General features: G+C 45.3%; 1 long non-coding RNA gene and 1 other non-coding gene across 2 annotated transcripts in view; both read right to left on the reverse strand.

Annotated features, from left to right (window-relative positions):
* Positions 1–2,562: 2,562 nt before the first annotated feature.
* Positions 2,563–21,774, reverse strand: part of LOC136324272 (uncharacterized) — a 30,484-nt gene continuing 11,272 nt past the window's right edge. The window contains exon 3 of the long non-coding RNA XR_010729063.1: positions 2,563–2,725. This is a non-coding gene — a long non-coding RNA (uncharacterized lncRNA). The remainder of the gene's footprint in view (positions 2,726–21,774) is intronic.
* Positions 12,595–12,702, reverse strand: LOC136327954 (U6 spliceosomal RNA). The gene has a single exon (XR_010730006.1). It is a non-coding gene; the product is annotated as a U6 spliceosomal RNA (small nuclear RNA).

Raw genomic sequence — 21,774 nt, forward strand, 5'->3', positions numbered from 1 at the left:
CATCTTTCTCCGTTCCTGTCTGTCTATCCCTCTCTCTGACTCACTCTCTGTCTTGTAAAAAATTAAAAAAACAAAACAAAACAAACAAAAATCCAAAAAACCTAGGCTTATCTGGTCAAGGCATATATGGGAGTTGATGCTTCCTGCTCTTCCCTTCCTTCTCTTTCTCTCTACCCCCTCTAAAATGAATAAATAAAATCTTTAAAAAAATAAAAAAGGGCCCTGGCCGGTTGGCTCAGCGGTAGAGCGTCGGCCTAGCGTGCGGAGGACCTGGGTTCGATTCCCGGCCAGGGCACACAGGAGAAGCGCCCATTTGCTTCTCCACCCCTCCGCCGCGCTTTCCTCTCTGTCTCTCTCTTCCCCTCCCGCAGCCAAGGCTCCATTGGAGCAAAGATGGCCCCGGCGCTGGGGATGGCTCTGTGGCCTCTGCCTCAGGCGCTAGAGTGGCTCTGGTCGCAACATGGCGACGCCCAGGATGGGCAGAGCATCGCCCCCTGGTGGGCAGAGCGTCGCCCCTGGTGGGCGTGCCGGGTGGATCCCGGTCGGGCGCATGCGGGAGTCTGTCTGACTGTCTCTCCCTGTTTCCAGCTTCAGAAAGAAAAAAATAAAAAAAAATAAATAAAAAAATAAAAAAAGGAGGGAAAAAGGAAGAAAGGAAGACATGGAAGATATGAAAGGCCCTTGCTTGGGCAAAGTGCTACATCCCTTTTTTTAAGATTTTTCTGAGCCCTCGCCAGTTGGCTCAGTGGTAGAGCATTGGCCTGGCATGCAGATGTCTCGGGTTCGAGTCCCAGTCAGGGTACACAGGAGAAGTGCCCATCTGCTTCTCCACTCCTCCCCCCACTTGCTTCTCTCTCTCTCTCTCTCTCTCTCTCCCCCTCGCACTCTCTCTCTTCCTCTCCTGCAGCCACAGCTTGGAGCGAGTTGGCCCCAGGTGCTGAGGATGGCTCCAAGGCCTCCCCTCAGGCACTAAGAAGAACTCAGTTGCCAAGCAATGCCCCAGGTGGGCAGAGCATCGCCCAGTAGGGGGTTTGCTGGGTGGATCCCAGTCTGAGTGCATGTGGAAGTTTCTCTGCCTCCCATCCTTACTTAATTAAAAAGAAAAGGAAAAAAAAAAAAGAGGCCCTGGCCAGTTGGCTCAGTGGTAGAGCGTCAGCCTGGCGTGCAGAAGTCCCGGGTTCCATTCCCGGCCAGGGCACACAGGAGAAGCGCCCATCTGCTTCTCCACCCCTCCCCCTCTCCTTCCTCTCTGTCTCTCTCTTCCCCTCCTGCAGCTGAGGCTCCATTGGAGCAAAAGATGGCCCAGGAGCTGGGGATGGCTCCGTGGCCTCTGCCCCAGGCGCTACAGTGGCTCTGGTCGCAACAGAGCAACGCCCCGGATGGGCAGAGCATCATCCCCTGGTGGGCGTGCCGGGTGGATCCTGGTCGGGCGCATGCGGGAGTCTGTCTGACTGCCTCCCAGTTTCCAGCTTCAGAAAAATACAAAAAAAAAAAAATAGATAAAAGATTTTTCTAGACCTGGCAGGTTGGCTTAATGGTAGAGTGTTGGCCAGGCATGTGGATGTCCTGGGTTTGATTCATGTTCAGGGCACACAGGAAAAGCGATTATCTGTTCCCCTCACCCCTTCACTGTCTTTCTCTCTCTCTCTCTCTTCCCTCCTCTCCTTCCTCAGCCAAGGCTTCACTGATTTGAGCATGTCAGCCCCAGGCACTGAGTATGGCTCCATGGAGCCTCTGCCTCAGATGCTAAAAATAGCTCAGTTACCAGCAGAGCTGGTATACCTCAGATTGGCAGAGTATTGGCCCCAGACAGGGGTTGCCAGGTGGATCCTGGTCCGGGCAAATTCAGGAGTCTATCTCCCCTACTCTTACTTGGAAAAAGAAGGAAAAGAAGTATTTTTTAATTTATCTTAGATCTTAGAAAGAAAATAGAAAGGGAGAGAAAGAAAGGTGGGGAGTAGCAGGAAGCATCAACTTGTAGTAGTACACTGCTCACAAAATGTAGAGGATCAGGGAACTTGCAGATATTTAGTACTTTCAGCCTTTTGTATAGTGCATTTTCACTAATGAAATAAAAGTTGATTTTGTACCTCATTTGCATAATCGAACAACTTTCTTTGATTTGTCATTTGCTTTTCTGATGTTCCTGTTTAATTAAAAAAAATCAAATGCACCCTGGCCGGTTGGCTTAGTGGTAGAGCGTTGGCCTGGTGTACAGGAGTCCCAGTTTCGATTCCCAGCCAAGGCACACAGGAGAAGCACCCATCTGCTTCTCCACCCCTCCCCCTCTCCTTCCTCTCTGTCTCTCTCTTCCCCTCCCTCAGCCAAGGCTCCAATGGAGCAAAGTTGGCCCAGGCGCTGAGGATGGCTCCATGGCCTCTGCCTCAGGCGCTAGAATGGCCCTGGTTGCAATAGAGCAACGCCCCAGATGGGCAGAGCCTCGCCCCCTGATGGGCATGCTGGGTGGATCCCGGTCGGGCACATGCAGGAGTCTGTCTGACTGCCTCCCTGTTTCCAGCTTCGGAAAAGTACAAAAAAAAATAAAATAAAATGCTTCTTTATTGCTTCATATTTATTTTGAAATATCCCCTAATTTTTGTGAGCAGCATAGTTGCTTCTCCTATGTGCCTTGACCAGGCAAGCCCAGAGTTTCAAACTGTCAATTTCAGCTTTTCAGGTCAACACTTTGTCCACAGCACCACCACAGGTCAGGCATCTTCTTTCTCTAAAATAAAAAAATGACATTTTATTTTAAATAAAGATGTAGCTATACAGGAAGGCACATATAGAAAGCAAGTACAGTACTATGAATTGATACTTCTTCCTTCTCCCCTCTCTCTCCTCTCCTCTCTCTAAAAATCAATAAGTAAAAAAAAGAGAAAAGGAAAGGAGACAGAAACATCGATATGTGATCTGAAAGAGGATCAAACCCGCAACCTTTGTGTATGGGGACAATGCTATAACCAACTGAGCTAACTGACCAGGGCCAGGGCACAAAGTGCTAAATCTTGACATTTCTTTTTTTTTTTTTGTATTTTTCTGAAGTTGGAAACAGGGAGGCAGTCAGACAGACTCCCGCATGCGCCCGACTGGGATCCACCCGGCATGCCCACCAGGGGGCGATGCTCTGCCCATCTGAGGCGTCACTCTGTTGCAACCAGAGCCATTCTAGTGCCTGAGGCAGAGGCCACAGAGCCATCCTTAGCGCCCAGGCAAACTTTGCTCCAATGGAGCCTTGGCTGCAGGAGGGGAAGAGAGAGACAGAGAGGAAGGAGAGGGGGAGGGGTGGAGAAGCAGATGGGCGCCTCTCTTGTGTGCCCTGGCCGGGAATCAAACCTGGGACTTCTGCACGCCAGGCCGATACTCCACCACTGAGCTAACTGGCCAGGGCCTACAACTTGACATTTCTTCCCAGAAACACTAGAGTTCTTCATCTTCCTCTTTTATAATTTCCTGAGTCATGTTTCATCCTTTCCCTCTTCCTTTGGCCCCCACCCTGTCCCATCTGGCTCATATATTAAGGAGAATTGATTGAAATATGATCTCTTGGCTGCAGCCAGAAATTTCTCTCTTGTGGGTTCTTGCTGATTATTTCAGCTGAATTCCCATTAGTAGTAGAAAGCTCCATTATCAACATAATCAATAATGTTAAGACTTGACCTGGGAGCCTGGAATAGTGATTACTGCTTGATTCTGGCCCCAGACTTAACTAGTTGTGAAGGGTGAGAGAAACCTTTGTCACTTGCACTGACTATACATTCATAGTGACAGGTGTGCAAGATCTGGTGTAAGATCTATTCCTTGGCCTTGACCAAGGAGAGAGGGGGCTTTATAAAAGGACCAGAGGGGTAAATGACTTAACAGAGCTACCTGTGCCTTGAATGAACTTCCTAGAGTGTAATGGGCTTTTGTATTGATCTCCACACTACAGAGAGTAAATGATGTCCCTAACAGTGCAATGTAGGGGAAACACTGTTGGACTGGGTGGCAACTAATATGATTTTAGTCCTGTCTCTGCTACTAATTTGCTATGTGGCTTTTGCAAGTTGCCTTACCTCTCTGAATCTCAAATTCCTCCTCTGTAGAACAGGGATGATACTATTTCCCAGGGTTTTTGAAAGGCTCAAGCAGAACAATGCTGTGAGAGTGTTTTAAGAAGCATAAAGAGTTATAAAATAGAATAGAGTATGAGGTTCCCAGACAAAGTCATCAGGGTTGACTTCTAATCTCTTGGTTCTATTTTCCTCAGTACTGGCTTTATTCTTAGATCAGCTCCCTCTGTGGGATGATAAACTGATCCCAGCAGCTCCGGCCTTACATTATCCTAGTGTAGTAACCCCAGCATTTTGAAAGCCTTTTTTCCTAATACCTCCAGATTTGGCTAGAAATAGATTATGTATTCAATCCTAGAGTCAAATAGCTGGGTCAGCCCCAGGCTAAACCACATGAATTAAAATTAAAAGTAAAAAAAAAAAAAAAAAAAATTAAGAGTAAAATTAGATTCTGTTACCAAACGCATGGATACCGGAAGACCAAAAAAAATACTTACAATACCTGTAGTGTAGAGAAATTAGAAGGGGGATGTTGGGCAGATAAAATATATTATGCTCACTTTGTTAAAGATGGCGCTGCCCATGTGGAAGCCCGTTGCCCAGGTGATATTAATGTGTGTTGGGGGCGGGCTGTGGGCAGGCAGGATCCTTGTAGCCTGGGGCTTGGTTTTAGGACTAAGCCTTTCCCACTTTTTTTTTTTTTTTTTGTATTTTTCTGAAGTTGGAAACGGGGAGGCAGTCAGACTCCCGCATGTGCCCGACCAGGATCCACCCAGCATGCCCACCAGGGGGCGATGCTCTGCCCCTCTGTGGCGTCGCTCTGTTGCAACCAGAGCCATTCTAGCACCTGAGGCAGAGGCCATGGAGCCATCCTCAGCGCCCGGGCCAACTTTGCTCCAATGGAGCCTTGGCTGTGGAAGGGGATGAGAGAGACTGAGAGGAAGGAGAGGGGGAGGGGTAGAGAAGCAGATGGGCACTTCTCCTGTGTGCTGTGGCTGGGAATTGAACTTGGGACTCCTGCACGCCAGGCCAATGCTCTACCACTGAGCCAATCGGCCAGGGCTTCCCACCCTTTTTGATGTGGGATGGTACAATCCCATCATGCCTCAGATAAGTGACTTTGTATTAGAGACTTCCCTATTTTGTATATTGGATTAAAGGTTTTGATTTCTGCACTATAAAGTGGGGCAGATTGGGAGCTTGCTTTCTGGGTTCCTGAGATTAGCATTAGAGAGCAGAGCAAAGAAAGGCCACGTGAAGGAGGCCAGGAGAACCAGCCAAGATGGTGGAGTGCTGAGTGAGAAGCCAGTTTGTGCATTTTGTGCAGGGAGAAGGAAGGAGATGGGGAACAGAGATGAATAAGTTTGGTGAGATAGAAACCTTTGATTCTAGGAAACTTGGATAAGTCAGTAGCTTTGTGAGCGCTGAATGAGTGGGTTTTGGAGCCCAGTGTGTGTTTTTACTTGCCCGCTGGATGCAAGCTAGGATTAAAGATGATGGCCCACCAGTTTTTGGCTCCGTTGTTTCATTACCATCTGTCTGAATCCAATGCGAACCTGCATGGGCCAGGCAGCTGTGACAGTAGCCGTGGATACTGGCTTTACAGGGGAACAAGAAGGCATTCGTGATTGCCACGTTGAGAATTTTCTCAATGTCCTTTTATGGAAAGAGAAAAAGCTTCCCAGGAACAATACTGCTTCTCTATTCTCTACAAATACAATTGTATAAAGAAAGCAATACCCTCTGTCCACTATGACCAAAGAGCAGTGCTGTCCACTGCTTGGCTGGATGCCTACTGCTTCACTATGCTCTGGGGAGACTTTAAAGGAGGACATGGTTTCCATCCTTAGGGCTATTTCCCTGGAACTAAAAATCTGAAACAGTGGGATATGGAGAAGTGTGTGTACATGTATGTGTTTGTGTGTGTATGTACACATATATATAACCACAGAAAAGGATGATGGATTAGAAGAGAGGCAGGGAAGAAAAAAAGATAAGACAGAAAGTTTGACTTTCTTAATCGGTTTCATATTTTCATTGCCTTTCTTCTCTTATTCCTGCTTTTATTAGTTAGGATATTGACTAGAAGGAGACAAAAATATCAGTGGCTTAGCACTGGAGGGCAGCTCAGTTGGTTAGAGTGTTATCCAGATAGGTCAAGTTTGTGGGTTCAATATCCAGTCAGGGCATATACAAAAATAAACCAATGAATGCATGAGTGAGTGGGTCAGCAGCAAATTGATCCCTCTCTTTCTTTTCCTCTGTTGCTGAAATCAATAAGTAAAAATTTGAAAAAAATATTTTAACAAATGCCAGTGGCTTAGCCTGACCAGGCGGTGGCACAGTGGATAGAGCATCGGACTGGGACGCGGAGGATCCAGGTTTGAAACCCCGAGGTCACCGGCTTGATTGAGGCCTCATCTGGTTTGAGCAAGGCTCACCTGCTTGAGGTCAAGGTCACTGGCTTGAGCATGGGGTCACTCGGTCTGCTGGAGCCTCTCAGTCAAGACATATGAGAAAGCAATTAATGACCAACGAAGGTGCCACAACGAAGAATTGATGCTTCTCATCTCTCTCCCTTCCTGTCTGTCTGTCCCTATCTGTCCCTCTCTCTGTCTCTGTCATAAAAAAAAAAAAAGTCAGTGGTTTAGTCAAAGTAGAAGTTCTGTTTCTCTCCCACGTGAAAGTCTGAGCTGATAGACCATGCGGGGCTGATTGGGGCTCTGTTTCCTGGAAATCAGTTCTGTCTAACCTGTTGCTCCACCCATGGTATTACACTCTATCCATGGGGTCAAAGTTGACACACCACTAATACACTGCAAAAAGTTAGAGAAGATCAAGCAGCTTCCTGTTAAAGGTGTGACCTGAGAATTGCTAACACCACTTCCACTCACTTCCCTTTTGGCAGCCAGCCAGAATGTAGTGCATTGTTATACACAGCTGCAAGAGAGGTTTAAAATGTAGTGTAGCTGACTGCCAAACACACAGCTAAACCTAGGGGGGAATCTATTACTGACAGATGGGTACAAAGCAGTCACTCTCCTTTGACCTTACAATCAAAGCCAGTTTTTACCCATCTCTCTCCCTTGAAACTTTCTGCGATCTCTTTTAAGAAGCCATTCCTTAACCTCTTTCTCCACTGAGTTTCCATGGTCCTTTTCACGCTTTTTTGTGGCCCTTAAACTGTCTGGTATTATAGTTAGGTAAGTTCCCCTACTAGTCTATGAGTTCCTGAAAACAGGGATAAAGTACAAGTCAGATCTCTGCTGTCTACCACACCTATCACACAGTCGGGTCTAAGAAATGATTATTAAATTAGTGAACCTTTTCCTTTCTGGATCTTTTGAGAGTAAGTTAGAAATAAAATTATGATGTTAGGGCCCTGGCCGGTTGGCTCAGCGGTAGAGCGTCGGCCTAGCGTGCGGAGGACCCGGGTTCGATTCCCGGCCAGGGCACACAGGAGAAGCGCCCATTTGCTTCTCCACCCCTCCGCCGCGCTTTCCTCTCTGTCTCTCTCTTCCCCTCCCGCAGCCAAGGCTCCATTGGAGCAAAGATGGCCCGGGCGCTGGGGATGGCTCTGTGGCCTCTACCTCAGGCGCTAGAGTGGCTCTGGTCGCAACATGGCGACGCCCAGGATGGGCAGAGCATCGCCCCCTGGTGGGCAGAGCGTCGCCCCTGGTGGGCGTGCCGGGTGGATCCCGGTCGGGCGCATGCGGGAGTCTGTCTGACTGTCTCTCCCCGTTTCCAGCTTCAGAAAAATGAAAAAAAAAAAAAAAAAGAAAAAAAAATTTATAATGTTAGGAAATTGGAAACCTCTAAATACATCTTCTCCTACATAACCATATCTTAAAACTGTAGTTTGACAGGGATTTTCTTTTTTCTTTTTTTTTTTTAAGAATTTTATTTATTTTTTATTTTTTTATTTTTTTTACAGAGACAGAGAGAGAGTCAGAGTGAGGGATAGACAGGGACAGACAGACAGGAATGGAGAGAGATGAGAAGCATCAATCATCAGTTTTTTGTTGTGCATTGCGACACCTTAGTTGTTCATTGATTGCTTTCTCATATGTGCCTTGACCACGGGCCTTCAGCAGACTAAGTAACCCCTTGCTCGAGCCAGCAACCTTGGGTCCAAGCTGGCGAGCTTTTTGCTCAAGCCAGATGAGCCTGCACTCAAACTGGCAACCTCGGGGTCTCGAACCTGGGTCCTTCCGCATCCCAGTCTGACGCTCTATCCACTGCGCCACCACCTGGTCAGACGACAGGGATTTTCTTAAATGCCTGGAGGAAAAGAATGAAGGAAGGGAAAAAAAGGAGCAGAAAAGAAAAAAAACCCTCCAGGTCTTTGCAGTGATCTGTGTTGGATCATTCCCTCCATGTTTAGCTAGCTTGTTTACAACTCGGCCTTGGTCTAAACTTCATGTGTGCTCTGAGCAGGAAACATCAGCCACCCGGAAAGCTTATAGTCTTCTCAGTTTTCCTCTAAGCATGTATTCTTCCCTTCCCTTGTATGTGGTTGTTTTTTTTGTTTTTTTTTTTCTTTTTTTTGTATTTTTCGGAAGCTGGAAACGGGGAGAGACAGTCAGACAGACTCCTGCATGCGCCCGACCGGACACCCACCAGGGGCGATGCTCTGCCCCTCTGGGGCGTTGCTCTGTCTCGACCAGAGCCACTCCAGCGCCTGGGGCAGAGGCCAAGGAACCATCCCCAGCGCCCCGGGCCATCTTTGCCCCAATGGAGCCTCGGCTGTGGGAGGGGAAGAGAGAGACAGAGAGGAAGGAGAGGGGGAGGGGTGGAGAAGCAGATGGGTGCTTCTGTGTGCCCTGGCCGGGATTCGATCCCGGGACCTCTGCACGCCAGGCCAACGCTCTACCACTGAGCCAACCGGCTAGGGCTTGTATGTGGTTTTATAAATTCTCCAGTATACACTAGAACCTTTCAAAACCTTTATTCCCTCACTCCTGCCCCACACAAGTCTCACTCCCTAGATTTTCCTCCCAGGCTTTTTGTGTATCTGTTGTTTGCTGCACTGTTACTTTTTGCCCAGGGAGCAGCAGTTTGTTCATTTGCCTTTCAAGTTCTTAGGGGAAATCTTCTGTGTACCCACTTTGCCTTGATAGAGTTCCAAATTAGATGAAAAAAAGGGAAGCCCTTTGTATCAGTCTTTTAGGGAGCCCTCAGGTCAAAAAGACAAACTATTCTTTTGGAACAAGGTCCACTCATTCTGCTTCTTCCAGAAGCAAGTTTTCACAATGAAAATATGGGTTGCCATGTTTTTTTTTTCTTTAATGTACAAGACTGCTTATTTTATTTTATTTTTTTTTAATTTTTTATTTTGCTTTCTCATATGTACCTTGATGGGAGAGGGAGGGCTACAACAGAGTGACCCCTTGCTCAAGCCAGCGACCTTGGGCTCAAGCCAGCAACCTTGGGCTTCAAGCCAGCGACCTTTGGGCCCAAGCCAGCTAACATGGGTTCTTATCTATGATCCCACACTCAAGCCACTGACCCCACTCTCAAGCTGGTAAGCCTGTGCTCAAGCAGAATGAGCCTACACTCAAGCTGGCAACCTAGGAGTTTCAAACTTGGGTCCTGCGCTTCCCAGTTCAATGTTCTATCCACTGCACCACCACCTGGTCAGGCAAGACTGCTTATTTTATTTTTAAGGCAGTTAATATTTATATTTCAGTTACAATTTATATTCAATATTATTCTGTGTAAGTTTCAGATTACAGCAAAGTGGTTAGAAAATCATGTACTTTACAGAGTAGTCCCCCCACTGTTTCAAGTGCCTCCCTGGCCCCATATATAGTTATTACAGTATTATTGACTATATTCACTGAGCTATAATCTACAACTCTGTGACTATTTTTATTATTTTTATTTTTTAGAGACAGAGAGTCAGAGAGAGGGATAGGCAGGGACAGACAGACAGGAACGGAGAGATGAGAAGCATCAATCATTAGTTTCTCGTTGTGCATTGCGACACCTTAGTTGTTCATTGATTGCTTTCTCGTATGTGCCTTGACCGCGGACCTTCAGCAGATCGAGTGACCCTTTCCTTAAGCCAGCGACCTTGGGTCTAAGCTGGTGAGCTTTGCTCAAACCAAATGAGTCCACGCTCAAGCTGGCGACCTCGGGGTCTCGAACCTGGGTCCTTGGCATCCCAGTCCGACGCTCTATCCTCTGCACCACCGCCTGGTCAGGCACTATTTTTATTTTTTGAGAGAGAAGCATAAACTCGTTCCACCTAGTTGTGCCAATGATTGCTTCTCATACGTGCCCTGACTGGGGCTCAACCCAGTGACCTTGGGGGTCGAGTCTGCATGCTTGGGATGGAACTGGTACCCCTGGGATTGAGCCAGTGACCCCAGTGCTCTAGGCCAATGCTCTATCTACTGCACCAGTGCCTCTGTGACTTTGTTACTAATTTGTACTTATTAATCCCTTCACCTTTTTCACCCAGCCCCCAAGTCCCCACCCCTCTGACACTGTCAGTCTGTTCTCTGTATCTATAAGTCTGTTTCTATTTTGTTTATATTTTTCTTTAGATTCCACATATAAGTGATATCATATGGTATTTGTCTTTCTCTGTATGACTTATTTCATTTAGTATAATATCCTCTAGGTCCTTCCATGCTGTTGCAAAAGATAAGATTTCATTATTTTTTTATGGCCAAGTAGTATTTTTTTTTAATTTTTTTATTTATTTATCTATTTTAGAGAGGAGAGGGAGAGACAGAGAGGAGAGACAGAGAGAGAGAAGGGGGGGAGGAGCTGGAAGCATCAACTCCCATATGTGCCTTGACCAGGCAAGCCCAGGGTTTCGAACCGGCAACCTCAGCATTTCCAGGTCAACACTTTATCCACTGTGCCACCACAGGTCAGGTATGGCCAAGTAGTATTTATTCCATTGTGTATGTGTACCTTGGCTTTTTTATCCACTCATCTATTTTTTAATTGAATTTATTGGAGTTGACACTGGTCAAAAAATTTTACAGGTTTCAGGTGCACAATTCCACAACACTTCCATCTGTACACTGCATTACGTGTTCACCACCCCAAGTCAAGTCTCCTTCCATTGATATTTATGCCCCTATATCCTCCTCCACCTTTTCTCACTGCTCTTCCCCTGGCAATCATGACACTATTTTCGTGTCCATGAGTTTTTTCTCTCTTTTTTTATCCACTCATCTACTGATGGGCACTTGGGTTGCTTCCATATCTTGGCTATTGTAAATAATGCTGCAGTGAACATAGGGGTGTGGATATTCTTTCAGGATAGGTTGCCATCTTTAAGAATGCTTCTAAACCAGTGAAGACAATGGAACTACGGTAAGTAAAAACAATGCAAAGATCTCCTACATGTTTCAGTCAGTGGTCTTTATCCTGGTTAAACATTCACTTAGTTCTGTAAACTTTTTTTTAATTGAATTTTATTGGTGTGACACTGGTTAACATAATTATACACATTTTTCAGGGGCCCAATTCCATAACACATTTGCTGTAAACTTTCGACTACCTCCCAGTTCTGGTAAGGTTGAGACAGTTTTTACCAAGTTTTCTTCAGTGTTTCTGAGGAGGGATGGGCCTGATACTCTTCTATTTTCACTATCTTCCATGCATCTCCTATCTTCTGTGCCTTTTTACTATATCTTTTTGTGCTGTTCTCTGCGTGAATTTCTTAAAATCATCTTCTAATTCACTAATTCTAATTCTCCTTTGTGTCCATTTAAGATAGTGTATCTTATTATTGTTTTGTTTGTTTTATTGATTTTAGGCAAGAAGAAGGGAGAAAGACAGAGACATCAATCTGTTCCTGTATATGCTCTGACTGGGGATCGTACCAGCAACTTCTGTGTTTCGAGAAGATGCTCCTACCAACTGAGCCAATCCAGGCAGGGCAGAGATAGTGTATCTTATTTACTGAGATATTTTCCCCCTGATAATTGGACTTTTCCAGTTCAGGAAATCTTTCTCAGGATTTCTAATCAATTCATTTATACTGTACTTAATTTTTAAACTTTCCATTTTGAAATAATTTTATTTATATTTTTAAAGATTTTATTTATTGATTTTAGAGAGAGGAAAGAGAAGGGGGGTTAGAGAGGAACAGGAAGCATCAACTCATATTTCCGTATGTGCCTTGAACTAGGCAAGCCCAGGGTTTGTTTGTTTTTTAATTTTTTTTAAATTTTATTTATTCATTTTTAGAGAGAAGAGAGAGCGAGGAACAGAGAGAGACAGAGAGAGAGAAGGGGGGAGGAGCTGGAAGCACCAACTCCCATATGTGCCTTGACCAGGCAAGCCCAGGGTTTCAAACCAGTGACCTCAGCATTTCCAGGTCGACGCTTTATCTACTGCGCCACCACAGGTCAGGCAAGCCCAGGGTTTTGAACCAGCAACCTCAGCATTCCAGGTGGACCCTCTATCCACTGTGCCACCACAGGTCAGACTGAAATAATTCTAGATTTACAGAAGTTACAAGATAGCAGAGAGAATTTCAGTATATATTCTTCACCCAGCTTCTCCTAATTTTTTTTTTAATATGGAATGTCTCATGAATTTGTGTGTCATCCTTGCACCAGGGCCATGCTAATCTTCCCTGTATTGTTCCAATATTTAGTATATGTGCTGCCAAAGCTAGCCCTTCTAATGTTTGTTATATAACCATGGTACATTTATCAAAACAAGAAGCTAACTTTGATACAATACTATTAACTTTATTCAGATTTCCCCAATTTTTTTCTACTAATGTTCTTTTTATGTTCAGAATCTAAACAAGATAACATGTTACATCTAATTGTTGTCTCCTTTGTCAGTTCAAATCTGTGACAGTTTCTCAGTCTTTCTTTGTCTCTCATGACCTTGGCACTTTTGAAAAGTATTAGGCAGATATGTTACAAAATTCTCCTAATTCAGGTTTTCCTGATGTTTTCTCACTATTATAATAGCATTATAGATTTGGGGGAAGAATGCCAAGAAATTAAAGGCCCTTCTCATCATTCCTCATGAGGGAATATACAGTGGTCCCTCATCTATCAGGGTTTAGGTTCTAGAACCCCTGGCGATAGGCTAAAATCTGTGAAGTAGCAACCTTATATTTATTTTATTATTTATATATATTTTAAGGCTTTATATATTTTTATGTTGTTTTCAATTTTTTAGGCTAGAAAATGCTTATTTTACCGCAAAAATAATGAAATTAATATATAAAAATACCTATATAACGCAAAATTCTGCAATATAGCTAAAAATCTGTGAAACAAAATTAGATATATACAATTTAAAAATCTGCGATACAGGCCCTGGCCAGTTGGCTCACTGGTAGAGCGTCGGCCTGGCGTGCAGAGGTCCCGGGTTCGATTCCCGGCCAGGGCACACAGGAGAAGCGCCCATCTGCTTCTCCACCCCTCCCCCTCTCCTTCCTCTCTGTCTCTTTCTTCCCCTACCGCAGCTAAGGCTCCATTGGAGCAAAGATGGCCCGGGCGCTGGGGATGGCTCTGTGGCCTCTGCCTCAGGCGCTAGAGTGGCTCTGGTCGCAACACACCGACGCCCAGGATGGGCAGAGCATCACCCCCTGGTGGGCAGAGCGTGCCAGGTGGATCCCGGTCGGGCGTATGCGGGAGTCTGTCTGACTGTCTCTACCCGTTTCCAGCTTCAGAAAAAAAAAAAAAAAAATCTGCGATACAGTGAGACCATAAAAAGTGAACCACAGTATGGTGAGGGACAACTGTAATATCAATCTGACTTAATATATTATTAAAGCTAATCTTGATCACTTGGTTAAGGTGGCATCTGCCAGGTGACTATTTTCCCCTTCTCACACTCTGCATTGGAACTGAGTCACTAAGTCTAGCCTACCCTTAATAAAAGGGAAATTAAGCTCTACTTCCTAGAGAGAGGGATATCAAAGATTTTATGAACATTATTAAAATCACCACAACATTTCTTAATTACTGGGGTGGTTTTAACATTTGTACTCAAACTAATTGATTTTTTTTTTTTTCATTTTTCCAAAGCTGGAAATGGGGAGGCAGTCAGACAGACTCCCACATGTGCCCGACCGGGATCCACCCGGCATGCCCACCAGGGGCGATGCTCCGTCCCTCTGGGGCGTCACTCTGTTGCATCCAGAGCCATTCTAGCGCCTGAGGCAGAGGCCACAGAGCCATCCTCAGCGCCCGGGGCCATCTTTGCTCCAATGGAGCCTCTGCTGTGGGAGGGGAAGAGAGAGACAGAGAGGAAGGAGAGGGGGAGGGGTGGAGAAGCAGATGGGCGCTTCTCCTGTGTGCCCTGACCGGAACTCGAACCCGGGACTCCTGCATGTCAGGCTGACGCTCTACCACTGAGCCAACCGGCCAGGGCAAACTGATTGATTTTTATGTATACCAATTCATATATTTAAAAAGAAATTTTTTTTTATAGAGACAGAGAGAGTCAGAGAGAGGAATAGATAGGGACAGACAGACAGGAATGGAGAGATGAGAAGCATCAATCATTAGTTTTTCCTTGCGACACCTTAGTTGTTCATTGATTGCTTTCTCATATGTGCCTTGACCATGGGCCTTCAGCAGACCGAGTAACCTCTTGCTCATGCCAGCGACCTTGGGTCCAAGCTGGTGAGCTTTGCTCAAACCAGATGAGCCCGCACTCAAGCTGGAGACCTCAGGGTCTCGAACCTGGGTCCTCCACATCCCAGTCCGACGCTTTATCCACTGCACCACTTCCTGGTCTGGCTACCAGTTCATATATTATTTTTAAGATTTTATTATTTATTTATTTTACAGAGAGAGGAGAGGGGAAAAGTGGAAAGTATCAACTCAGTTGCTTTACTTTAGTTGTTCATTGATTGCTTGTCATATGTTACTTGACCCAGCAAGCCCAGGGTTTTGAACTCACAAGCTCAGCATTCCAGATTTACACTTTATCCACTGGCCAGACTTATATATTCTTTTTTGTCCGTTTTTATTTAATAATTTTTAAATTTTTTTATGCTTTATTCAATTTTTCATTTTTTCTTTTCTTTCTTTTTTCTTTTTTCTTTTGTATTTTTCTGAAGTTGGAAACAGGGAGGCAGTCAGACAGACTCCTGCATGCGCCCGACCTGGATCCACCCGGCATGCCCACCAGGGGCGATGCTCCGTCCCTCTGGGGTGTCACTCTGTTGCATCCAGAGCCATTCTATTCTAGTGCCTGAGGCAGAGGCCACAGAGCCATCCTCAGCGCCCAGACCATCTTTGCTCCAATAGAGCCTCTGCTGTGGGATGGGAAGAGAGAGACAGAGAGGAAGGAGAGGGGGACGGGTGGAGAAGTAGATGGGCGCTTCTCCTGTGTGCCCTGGCCGGGAATCGAACCCGGGACTACTGCACGCCAGACCGATGCTCTGCCACTGAGCCAACCGGCCAGGGCTACAATTTTTCATTTTTTTTTAATTCCTTTGAGGATCCAAAGCATACTTATGTTATTGTTGTTTATTTTTATTTTATTGATTTTAGAGAGAGATGAAGGGAAAGAGAGCGAGAGAGACAGAAACAGCAATCTGTTCCTATACATGCCCTGATCAGGAACCAAAATGGCAACCTTTGCATATCAGGATGATGCTTCTAACCAGTTGAGCTACCAGGCTATGACAGCATATTTATGTTAAAGTCTGTTAAAGATTGTTCTTTTACTTTATCGGGAATGAATTACTCTCCTGATTATGGAGCTTTGGATAATGGATGTTTTCCTAAAATTAATTTTCTGAATGAGATTAGGAAATTTACTTGCAAATTCATCTGGGAGTGGGAAGTTTTGTTTTTTTCTTCTAATTGTTCTCATTCCTCCTAAACCATCTTCCAGTATCCAATCTATCCAATCTGGAAACAGATCTTACCCTGGCTGCTGAGGACTCCTGCTATAGAGAGAGTAGACAGTGTGGACCCAGTCACAGCCCTGTAAGGTTTGGCACAGATCCTGGTTGTGAGACTGTGTCTGCGTCCACATGATTCCTAGGTATGTAGAGTCACAAAAACAAAGCCTGAGAAGCAGCTTGTTCCAGCTTTCTTTCCTTAGACTCTAGTCTTGTTTTGTTTTTTTGAGAGTAGTGTACTTTTATTAAAGCAGGGAATAGTGAAACAAGGAAGGGTTCAGGGTGGAAGAAGCAACGAGAGCCTAGGCAAGGCTGCTTTGGCTCTCTGAAAATGCTATTGGAAAAAAATGAGCTAGGTGGGGCTGTCTTGGCTCATTGGAAAAATCAGAGAAGGGGTCTTGGAGACAGGTTCAAGGGATTAGTCTGGGACAAGCTGCCATGGCCCAATGCTCTCCTGTTACAAATATGGTGGGGATCCTTAGAGTTCAGGAAATGCACGCCTATAGGGAAAGAAGAGGGGGAAGGGAAAGGTGCATGCATGCTCCCAGTAGGGAGAGCCTGCCTTAGCCTCTAGTTTTAAGCACTGAGACTGGTCCCAGTCCACTACTTTGGAGCACTTCTAATGGCTTGATCTTTCTGGTTACCAGCACTATCCAGGAGCCCACCAAGAGTCACTTCACTAAAATAAAAGTGAAAATTCCAAGGGATTTAGGAACTCTGTGCCATGAACCAGGGACAGAGACCAATACGTATATTCTCTATTCCCTCATATATTTTGCTATATATACATATATCAAATCATCATGAAGTATATCTTAAACTTACATAATGTTAAATGTCAATTTTATTTCAATAAAACTGGAAAAACTTTTAATTTCACAATCAGTTGACCTTAAGGAAATTATTCTTGATAATGTGGGGTTAGCCTCATATAATTAGTTTAAACGCCCTAAGAGCAAGACAGGTTTCCCTGAGGAAGAAATTCTGCCTCAAAACTGCAACGTTACCTTGGCTGGGTAGCTCATTTGGTTAGAGTATTGTCCTGATGTGCCAGGGTTGCAGGTTCCATGCCCAGTGGGGGCATGTGCAGTGAATGTATGGATGGCAATGGTGGAACAGCAAATCAATGTTTCTCTCTTGCTTCCTATCTCTTTAAAATCAATCAATAAAACAAACAAACTGCAACATCAACTCTTTTTTTTTCTTTTTCTTTTTTTTTCCATTTTTCTGAAGCTGGAAACAGGGAGAGACAGTCAGACAGACTCCCGCATGTCCCCGACCGGGATCCATCCGGCACGCCCACCAGGGGCGACGCTCTGCCCACCAGAGGGCGATGCTCTGCCCCTCCGGGGCGTCGCTCTGCCGCGACCAGAGCCACTCTAGCGCCTGGAGCAGAGGCCAAGGAGCTATCCCCAGCGCCCGGGCCATCTTTGCTCCAATGGAGCCTTGGCTGCGGGAGGGGAAGAGAGGGACAGAGAGGAAAGCGCTGCGGAGGGGTGGAGAAGCAAATGGGCGCTTCTCCTGTGTGCCCTGGCCGGGAATCGAACCCGGGTCCCCCGCACGCTAGGCCGACGCTCTACCGCTGAGCCAACCGGCCAGGGCGCAACATCAACTCTTGACTGAGTTTTCAGCCAGCACTTCAGATTTTGAACTTGACAGGCTCTATAATCATGTTAAGCCAATTCTCTGGAATAAATTTCTATCTTTCTCTCTCTAATATAAATATATCAGATACGTATGTATTAGAAGGATATTATCCTCCTGCTTCTTTTTTTCTAGAGAACCCTACATGATACACAGGCTAAATTCAAACAATAATGAAATAGTTAATAAATTTTAGTACATTGGCCTGACCAGGCGGTGGTGCAGTGGATAGAGCATCAGACTGGGATGCAGAGGACCCAGGCTCAAGAACCCGAGGTCGCCAGTTTGGGCTCATCTGGTTTGAGCAAGGCTCACCAGCTTGAGCTCAAGGTCGCTGGCTCCAGCAAGGGGTTACTCCGTCTGCTGAAGGCCCACGGTCAAAGCACATATGAGAAAGCAATCAATGAACTAAAGTGTCGCCTATGAAAAACTAACAATTGATGCTTCTCATCTCTCTCTGTTCTTGTCTGTCTCTATCTATCCCTCTGACTCTCTCTCTGTCTCTGTAAAAAAAAAAAAAAATTTAGTACATTCTTTTGTTGAATTATTTTTCAGCATTAAAAATCATGTTTTGAAAAGATATATAGGCTGCTGATGCCACTAGGGTCTCAGCCCATCTATTCGCAGATGGATAAATAAACTTCCTATAAAACTAAAAAAAAAGATATATAAATAATATGGGAAAGTTTTCATACTATGTTAAGTTAAACAGTAGAGAGATTTTGTGTCTTCAATTTTATAAAAAAAATAAACACACCTTTAGATGGAAGAAGTATCCATGTACACTTACAAAAGGAAAATCACAAAAATAGTTACTGCATTTATTTCCTGGTAATTTTGTTTTGTTTTTGAGAGACAGAAAGGGAGAGAAAGAAACATCAATTTGTTTTTCCACCTACTCATGCACTCATTGATTCTTGTATGTGCCCGGACCAGGGATTAAACCCATAATATTGGCCTATTGGGATGACACGCTAACCAACTGAGCTATCTAGCCAAGGCTGCTGGTAATGGTTTAAAATTTTTTTTTAACTTTTTACATTGATTTACGAAGGAGGGGGGGAGAGAGACAGGGAAGAGGAGAGGGAATGAGAAAGAAGCATCAACTCATTGTTCCACTTAGTTGTTCCATTTAGTTTGGCACTCAGTCGTTGCTTCTTGTATGTTCCCTGACTGGGGTTGAAACCCATGACCTTGGTGCACCAGGAGGATGCTCAATCCACTGAGTCACCCAGCCAGGGCCATGATAATGGTTTTAAAAATAGAATTTCTGCACTTAAAGTAGTTGATGTTCTGGATAAAATATTCCAGGTATTGAAAAAAGAGAATACCTGAGAGTACTAGGAAAATGCTAAAATAAATACCACTTGCAACTTTCAAATAAACCCAGATAGTTCATGTGACTGAGTTGAAAATAAGGTGGACCAGAGACCAGTCCTCAGTCATCTGCTGTCTCACTGTATGACTTGACTTTGTTTTTGCTTTAGTTTTCTATAAAAGCATGAGTTCTTTCTTTTTTTTAAAATAAATATATATATATATATTTTTTTTTTTTTAATTTTTCTGAAGCTAGAAACGGGGAGAGACAGTCAGACTCCCCCATGCGCCCGACCAGGATCCACCCGGCACGCCCACCAGGGGGCCACGCTCTGCCCACCAGGGCACGATGCTCTGCCCCTCGGGGGCTTCGCTCTGTTGTAACCAGAGCCACTCTAACGCCTGGGGCTGAGGCCACAGAGCCATCCCCAGCGCCCGGGCCATCTTTGCTCCAATGGAGCCTCAACTGGGAGGGGACGAGAGAGACAGAGAGGAAGGAGAGGGGGAGGGGTGGAGAAGCAGATGGGCGCTTCTCCTATGTGCCCTGGCCGGGAATCGAACCCAGGACTTCTGCACGCCAGGCCGATGCTCTACCACTGAGCCAACCGGCCAGGGCTAAATATATATTTTTTATTGATATTTATTCATTTTTTAGAGAGAGGAAAGAGAGAGAGAGAGAAAGGGGGGAGCAGAAAGCATCAACTCTCATATGTGCCCTGACCAGGCAAGCCTTTAATAATTTATGCCCCAGGATCTGAAAAATATTTACACAGTGGGTGAAATAATTACCATTTGCATGTCTCAGAGAACTTGAACATCTTTATATTATAAGAAAGCACTTAGCCTGACCAGGCAGTGGCACAGTGGATAGAGCGTCGGACTGGGATGCGGAGGACCCAGGTTCGAGACCCCGAGGTCGCCAGCTTGAGCGCAGGCTCATCTGGTTTGAGCAAAAAAAAAAAGCTCACCAGCTTGGACCGAAGGTTGCTGGCTTGAACAAGGGGTTACTCGGTATGCTGTTAGCCCCCTGTCAAGGCACATATGAGAAAGCAACCAATGAACAACTAAGGTGTCGCAAGAAAAAACTGATGATTGATGCTTCTCATCTCTCTCTGTTCCTGTCTGTCTCTATCCCTTTCTCTGACTCTCTCTCTGTCTCTGAAAAAAAAAAAAAAGCACTTATTGCCCTGGCTGGCTGGCTCAGTGGTAGAGTGTCAGGCTGGCATGCAGAAGTCCCGGGTTCGATTCCCGGCCAGGGCACACAGGAGAGGCGCCCATCTGCTTCTCCACCCCTCCCTCTCTCCTTCCTCTCTCTCTCTCTCTCTCTTCCCCTCCCGCAGCCGAAGCTCCATTGGAGCAAAGATGGCCTGGGCGCTGGGGATGGCTCCTTGGCCTCTGCCCTAGGCGCTAGAGTGGCTCTGGTCGCAACAGAGCGACGCCCCAGATGGGCAGAGCATCGCCCCCTGGTGGGCGTGCCATGTGGATCCCGGTCGGGCACATGTGGGAGTCTGTCTGACTGCCTCCAGGTTTCCAGGTTCAAAAAATACAAAAAAAAAAAAAAAAAAAAAAAAAAAAAAAAAAAAAAAAGCCTGACTTGTGGTGGCGCAGTGGATAAAGCATCAACCTGGAAATGCTGAGGTCACCAGTTCGAAACCCTGGGCTTGCCTGGTCAAGGCACATATGGGAGTTGATGCTTCCAGCTCCTCCCCCCTTCTGTCTCTCCTCTCTCTCTCTCTGTCCCTCTCTTTGTCTCTCCCTCTCCTCTCTATAATGAATAAATAAAAAAATAAAAAAAAAAAAAAAAAAGCACTTATTGAGGGCTTACCATCTGTGCTAGTTCACGTTCCTATGTCCTCTAGACCTCTTTTCTATGTTTTTATTGTGGTTTATATGAACTAAAATCCCAAGTCCTTATTCCTAACAGAAATGCTTTCCTCCTGAGCCCTTAGCTAGCAAGGACAGTTAATTGGCTCCAATTCATTAAAGGTGGAGTCATACAGGAAATTGTGGCAACACCTATTTGGTTTTTCCAGAGGAGTCTATGCAAATAAACAAGAAGAATTACTGTTATTAAACATGCATCATACAATTAAACTTGTCCAAAGTATTTTATAGTATTTTTTTTGGAAATGTAGACATTTAACAATACAGTGGTACCTTCAGATACGAATTTAATTCATTATGTAACCAAGCTCGTAAGTCAATCAACAAGTATATGAAACTGCCAATACTGGACCCGTGCGCCAACGCGCCAACTAGCGGCAGCTTCCCGAATCACAACTTGTATCTGGGAATTTCGCTTGAATCTCAAACAAAAATACGGACCGAGTAGCAGCTTGTTTCTTAAAAAAAAAATTCGTATGTTGGTATGTTCGTATCTCAAGGTACCACTGTATTAAGGAATAACTGACTTTTTCTTTTTCTTTTTCTTTTTTTTTTAACAGAGACAAAGAGAGAGCCAGAGAGAGGGATAGACAGGGACAGACAGAAAGGAACGGAGAGATGAGAAGCATCAATCATTAGTTTTTCGTTGCACGTTGCGACACCTTAGTTGTTTATTGGTTGCTTTCTCATATGTGCCTTGACCGCGGGCCTTCAGCAGACCGAGTAACCCCTCACTTGAGCCAGAGACCTTGGGTCCAAGTTGCTCCAATGGAGCCTTGGCTGCAGGAGGGGAAGAGAGAGAGAGAGAGGAAGGAGGGGGGAGGGGTGGAGAAGCAAATGAGCGCTTCTCCTGTGTGCCCTGGCCGGGAATCAAACCCGGGACTTCTACACGCCAGGCCGACACTCTACCACTGAGCCAACCGGCCAGGGCCTCCTTCTGTTTTCTTGAAGGAAATATTAGACATCCAGTTATTTCTTCTGTAAATGTTTAAGAATGCATTCCTCCAAGATAAGGGCCCTTTA

The sequence above is a fragment of the Saccopteryx bilineata genome, chromosome 2 (genome assembly GCF_036850765.1).
Source record: "Saccopteryx bilineata isolate mSacBil1 chromosome 2, mSacBil1_pri_phased_curated, whole genome shotgun sequence".
Lineage (NCBI taxonomy): Eukaryota > Metazoa > Chordata > Mammalia > Chiroptera > Emballonuridae > Saccopteryx > Saccopteryx bilineata.